Source organism: Bremia lactucae, linkage group LG17 (genome assembly GCF_004359215.1).
Source record: "Bremia lactucae strain SF5 linkage group LG17, whole genome shotgun sequence".
NCBI lineage: Eukaryota > Oomycota > Peronosporomycetes > Peronosporales > Peronosporaceae > Bremia > Bremia lactucae.
In genome coordinates this window covers 923,825-930,938 of record NC_090626.1, presented here as the reverse complement: position 1 = coordinate 930,938, position 7,114 = coordinate 923,825, and positions in this window count along the sequence as shown.

The following is a 7,114-nucleotide window of genomic DNA, read 5'->3' as shown; positions in this document are numbered from 1 at the left end:
GACGGACGTGGAAGCTCGTAAAACTCACGTTCTTCACGTTCTTACACTTATGCGAAAGCATAAGTTGTACGCAAATCTGAAGAAGTGAATATTCGCGCAAGCGAAATACCACTTCTTGGGTGCATCGTCGGTAAACACGGCGTGCGCTGCTGCTGCTGAAGAACCTGAGACCATGGAGGTTGACGCGATCGAGCACGCCACTTATGTTCGTCGTGCTTCAGGTAACGGCTTTTGGAGACCTGTAGCGCCGACAAGCAGGTTTGTTTCCGCTGTCGTAAGGCGGGTCACCACGTAGCTGTTTGCCGCGCGCCCGCGTGCCCGATTCCCCTATCTGCTGGTAGGCGGCTCGGCACTTCTTCTGGGAACACATCGCAATGTTTCCACAGAACCTCAAAAAACGGACTGTCTCTCAAGGCATCCCAGCCTTGAGCAGCGAATTGTTTCATTTTGTCCGTTTCTAGGACGCTTTCGTCCATTGCGGACGACGAGCCAACAGTTCATGATGCGCCATCTACTGTGCATCTGGGCCGTGAGAAGACATTCTTACGAGTGTCAGAGGAATTTTGGTGGCCACACCTATAAGATGGGTGGCCAAATCTTTTATTATTTCATTGACTAAATAGCCTCAAAATAACCAAATGTGGTAATATTGAGGCAACAAGACAATAGCTATTTTAAGTTCCTTATCTGACCACGACTTACCAGATTTAGCTGTAATTTCAAAGAGTGTTGCAGTAATTGGAGCCTCCGATAAATTCCATAGAATTCGAGCATAGTTGCGCAGCCGGTGCAATAGGGCATTAGCGACGACATTAAGTCGTCCTGTTTTTACTCCACAGAGAAGTTGTACTCCGTGAAAAACGAAAATGCGCGAAAACGCGCATTCTTTTAAAACGTGCATTACGATAGCTCCTGGAAAATCGAAAAAGAAGAAAATCTACCTTTGCTTTTGTCGACTCGATAAAGCGCGAATCGATCAGAATATTGAAATCACGAAACCATTAATTCAGGAGAAGACAGTTAATTGCATTTAAAGCGCTCGCAAAGATTCACCACCTGCAGTAAAGGCTGGGTATAGCGAAACAAGCCGCCTCAATATCTGAAAGAGCGACGCTTCTGCAATTTGCAGTAGGGTGGAGCAAGAACATTGTGAAAACGAAGGTCGTGTGGATCTTAATAGGGCGCAGACGGAGGCGAACATGGCTACAAAAGAAAAGCACGCGATGCAGTTGCAAGTTCATGAGATAGAATAATACATGTACATGTTAATGTATTGCATGTGAGCTAGGCAAAGAAGCGTGGCAGAATCGAAAGATTCTAAGTGCCATTGCTATTAAAAGTCGTCACTTCTAGACGAAGCTGTCCTGGATGACACAAAAGCTGCACTTAGTGCGCGGAATGGGAGTTATTTACCTCCTACTCCAATTTGAGGTGACTGGCACCAACTGGTGTCACCGCCCGACTCGGTGGCAACTGTTTCTCTCGGTAGCGAAGTGTGGACAACTTCGTACAAATAACCGACATGCACAACGTCTCCAAGTAGAATAAATTTCGTTTCCGATTGAAGATACTTTCCACATGTTAGGACAAGGACGAACTCCATTGGACACTAGAGGCACGTCATTGAACGCCATTGGATGCACGCCATCGAACTCACGTCCTCTTATGGGAAAAGTTATTCATGAAACGAGACACCCCGTTACATCACATCCTCACCCAAACAGTCACAACAGTGACTGATGGGAGTGACACAATAATAAATTTATGTATTCCCATGGAGCTCATTGGAACATCTTTCCGCGGGATTGGCGTTTGAGTCGGTATGGTGCCTTGGTTGGCTTATTGTACGCATTAGCTACCGTCATCTCAAGAATCATCGCGTATTTCGAAACGACGCTTGCAGTAAGACCAGAGTAATTGGCGGAGATAAAAGTCATTCCATTTACGAGAGAAGAATCCATGCAGGTACGACTACTCGAGACGCAAGTACGAACGTTGACGCCCAAATCACTAAAGAAATATATTTCGTAGTCGGGTTTCGTCGACATGAATTCTGTCACCGATAGTGTGAGATCGTTATGAAACGCGTGCACACCGTGCGCCCTGATCCCGAAATGAACAAGGCAATTACCGACTGGCCAGTTCCAGTCGATGTCAAGGGACTTAGAAAATTCCTTGGATTAGCGGCGTACTTGCACGAGTACTCCCGCAATTATGCCGAGATAACAGTTCATCCTCTCGTCTCTTGAAAAAAGACGAGAAATTGCTATGAAACGCTGATTGTCAGCGTTCCTTTGAAGGTATCAAGCAAAGCTTGATGCAATCGCCCATCTTGGCGATTGCAGATCAAGACAGACTATTCCATGTGGTCTGTGACGCCAGCGATTTCGCAATCGGCTGTGGGTTAATGCAATACGATACAGATGGCGCGGAGCGCGTCGTCTGTTACCAATCGCGTCAGCTGCAACCAGCTGAACGCAACTACCCAGTGCATGACAAGGAACTTTTTGCCATGAAATACGCATTGGCTAAATTTAGGGTCTATCTTTTAGGAGATAGACCGTTCATCGTATAACGGACCTTGCGTCATTACTCACGGCCGTAAATAGCCCATACCTTTCGCAAAGAATGGCGAGGTGGCTATCCTTTTTCGCGGAGTATAATTTCTCCGTGGAATGTAAACCAGGACGACTTAATGTCGTCGCTGATGCGTTATCACGCCGATCCGATTTCGAGCCGGCTGCGCATTCCAATACTGATATAATCCCACTGTTGCAACACTCATTTCAAATGTCTCGTTATAAACCTTTTATGATCACATAAAGAAAGCCTACGCAGAAGATAAGGACCTTCTGCGTTTATTGAATCATGTGATGAATTATTCCGATAAATCTTTTTAAAGATTTACCAGCTTTATATCGATCGTCATCCGATCGATACACAGCACGCAACGACCTTATTCTATTACTTAGCCGTTGCCGGCGACACTCCACGTGTCGTCGTTCCAACTCACAATGATTTTCGCTTGCGCATCATGTGTAAGTGTCACGATGCACCAACAAGTGGGCATCGTGGAGGTGAGCTGACTTATCTCATAGTAAGTCGCGACTTTTACTGGCCGCGCCAGTATCAGTTCGTGTGCAAGTACATTCGTGCTTGCGAGGCATGTCAACGGGTGAAGCCTAGCCTTTCATCCAGTGCACCTCTTCAACCTCTACCACTTCCGGCAGAGTGTTGGCAGTCCGTATCTATGGACTTCGTCTTCGGATTTCCCGAAGACGAACACAAAAACAATGGAATCCTTGTTTTTGTAGACAGATTCGGCAAGATGGTACAGCTTGCTGCGGTACCAGAGTCGATTACGGCTCCGAATTGTGCCCATGTCTTTATCGACCCGGTATTCAAACTCCATGGGTTACCCCGTGAATTAGTTTCGGATAGAGATCCGAGATTCACGGCGGCGTTCTGGCAATCCGTGGTTCGATCTCTCGGAACACGGCTGACTATGTCAACATCTGATCACCCGGAAACGGATGGTCAAACAGAACGCGTAAATCGCGTCCTCGAAGAGATACTTCGAGGTTACGTCCAATCGTATCCGAATTGGAGCGAGTTCTTACCGATGGTCGAATTCGCCATCAATAATTCTGTGCATACGTCTACAACGCATACACCGTTCTTTGTGAATGGCTTACGCCATCCTCGCATACCCACCCAATTAGATGGATCCTCTTCTTTAAGGGGAGGGGGGCGAACTCGCACGAGCAAAACCATTCTGGTGCATGCTCATCACGCGTCGAAGTTAAGAACGACGCGAATGATGTCGATGTCAAAACAATCGACATCGAAGATGAGAAAACTCTCATGGCAGTGCGCACAAAGCGCACTGAAAATGACAAAACTGCCGAATGAGGTCCTCAACGTCAACAATCAGCTGGTAACGATGCTCCCAGCTGTCATGTGAAGGTGGACAACCGCGCCAGCGAACAAGATTACTCGTTCGCTGCCCCTTTGCATCACGGTGGTTTTGGATACGTTCCACAAGGAAACGTTGACCATCGTGGAAATCCACCAATGATTGTGGCGGAGGAGGAAAAATTAGATCCGACACATGTTTCGGATCTAGAGTCGAAGATCGACAAACTCGATCGCTTCCTTCATGATATGGAGGAAGGACTGGATCACGTGCGCGGTAAGCGTCACTCGTTAGAGCAGACGGTGCAGGCTCATCATATCGAATGGTTAGAAGACCGTTCGAAGAGTGCGTAAACCATGTTGGATAACAACGGAATTATCACGCTCTTCGTGATGAGCTGCCGTCAACTCATCGCGGTTTCGAGGATCTTCGGACCCGACATGGGAATCTCAAGATTCAGCATGAGAATCTGGTTCGTGACCACAGGAATATTTTAGGAATTCTTTTAAAGGGTGGTCAGATCCGTCCTCGAAAAAAAAACGAGTACTGATGGTACGGGCGTAGCCGACCAACGAAAAACGTAGGATGCATTCGCATCCTACATAGCAATGCTATTTTTTCTGCATTGCCTCTGCGATGCAGTACACGACCAATGAACTCGGGTAGTACTTTACTGCTACCCACATTAGTGACTAATCGCTTAGGTAAGTTTACCGTAGAGAGCATAGTAGCACTAGATCATTAATCTTAAATAAATGAACATTTGCTCTTCCATGTTTGTCTGCATGACGAGACCCATCCGATGGATCAGAAAGTCCATCGGAAAACACGTACGCCTGGCGCTTGTAATACAAGTGCAAAACGTCAACTGCATCGCGCATCTCGATTGAGATGTGAGCCCTTCCCCAGGGCGAAAAAAGGGCATAAACATCCCATTTCACTCGTTTCGTGTTGTCAACACAACACGGACAGGGATCACCCCACGTGAGACATGGAAGTCCTGCCTCACGTGACAACCGATCGGTTGGAATTCGTTTCTCAAACTTAACGCGAACTGCATTAAGTTTCTTAAGCCAGGCTTCGCGTCCAATGTCTTTGACATAGCGAATGAACGCACTCCAGGCTTGCGAGACTTTATCTTGCTTATTGTTGCCACTATGCCATCGATGCTTGAAAAAAGCATCGAGATAAAAATCTTCCTCAGCGCGAAAGTTCTTCGCGCTGGGATCAAGGCCATGTAGCTTTGTCGCAATAAATAAGGGATGTTTATTGTGAGGAGTAGTCTCTCCAGACAAGCTATTAAATAGCTGTTTAAGAAAAATCACGGCTTCTTCTCAGGGGCAAGACGAGACATTTTAGTGTCTACGATGCCATGAGTGGTACCTACTGAAGCAGGGGTAGCACAAGAACTATTACGATGGCTTACGTCATCGTCATCACGACGCACAGAAATATGTGCAGGTGGCGGCACGGGAGACGGTGCTGGCGATGAGGAATCATCCTCATCGTCGGAACCGAACATGCTGTATCGAATGTTAGCAGCATTTCTACTCGAATGAGCCCCGTCATTCGAAGGCTCATAGTCAGCCGCCTGACGATGATCAGGCGACTATTCTATTCTCCCCGAGTCGGCCATTTCGTCCGACTCGCATTCGTAGTCGACCTCCAAAGAAGGGTCGCATTCACGTGGAATATCACCACGTGCACCCGCAACATTTAGAGTTGCAGGAGAAAATGACACCACAGCAGACGGAACGTCTGCCGCAAGAGACAATAATGCGTCGCCCGCGGCTGCATGAATTGTAGCCGAAGGCGCCGCTCTATTCGCATACCGCATGGACTTGTTATACATGCGATAGAATTAAAAAATATGAATCTGACCAATCAACATCGTTTTTAATTAAGTGGTCTTATAGTGACCACTCTACCAAATGACAGTCAGAGTGATTGTCGTTTAAGGGAGGGGTGATGTAACGGGGTGTATTGTTACATGAAATTAACACTTAGAGGCTGTTAATTAATATATTATCTACAAGGTAGATAATATTTGGAGAATATTACTTTACATAATAATATTCTAAAGACTTATCCATTCGTAGATATGGACCATTATATAGACTTTTTCCGCGGTCCAGTCAGCGCTGGATGCGCGCAAAGAGAAAGACAGATAAGACTTCTAGTACATATTTTGTATTAGTTTATAATTAAGTTAGTATTAAGTAGATAGAAAAGAAGAACCTAAATTATATTAATACAGTTTTAATTTAACCCCTCTAAAGCAAGTGTTTCAAAGAGAAGACTTCCCAGCACGTACTAGTGTACGTGAAGTGACGTAAGGCACCACTCGCATTGAGGCAGTGCGAAGTGGACTTGTACTGAAGCAGTACAAGTCAGCAGTGCCCCGTTACAGATTCTTCCTCTGCACGTACTAGTGTACGTGATGTGATGTGTCGTGAGGCACCACTCGCACTGGGGCAGGTGCGAAGTGGACTTGTACTGAAGCAGTACAAGTCGGCTGTGCCCCGTAACAGCATCCCTTTTAATGTGAATGCCCCTATGTGCATCACATACACAAGGGTGGGTCAAATTACTTCACTGAAGTAATTGAGCATTTCATAAAGTGCGCAAAGTATATCTAACGGAAAAAGTGAACCATAGGGCAACTTCAGCCCGTTTCAAGTTGCCACTTGGTTAAAAAAAACACCGAGTCGCTTGAACTAAGTTAGTTACATTAAGCTCTACGAGCTTGTTCGACTCTCTAAGTCGTTACACTTATTACTTGTAACGGGCTAAAGTTGCCCTAATGTTACACAATCCCCGTTAAGTACACTTGGTGTACTTAAGGGGATGGTCAATTACTTAATATTAGTAATTAAACCCAACACTCGGGTGTGGTGCACATTTGTGACCAACCCTTGTGGATGTGATGCACATGGGTGCATTCACATTAGGAGAGATGACGCCCAACGTCATCCGTGATGACGGCTAGCGTCATCCGTTACGCGAGGTATCTATAAAGATACGCTCGCAATGCATATTAAATGATATCGATAGAGATATCATTTAATTGGTAAAAATAGGTATTTGTTTTTAATTCTATTAAGTATAAATCAGTCTCAAAACTACTTCCTACTTGGTAAGTGCGCACGAGGAGACGGATTACCGCTCCCGTGACGACACTTTACCAGAGTTCTTAGT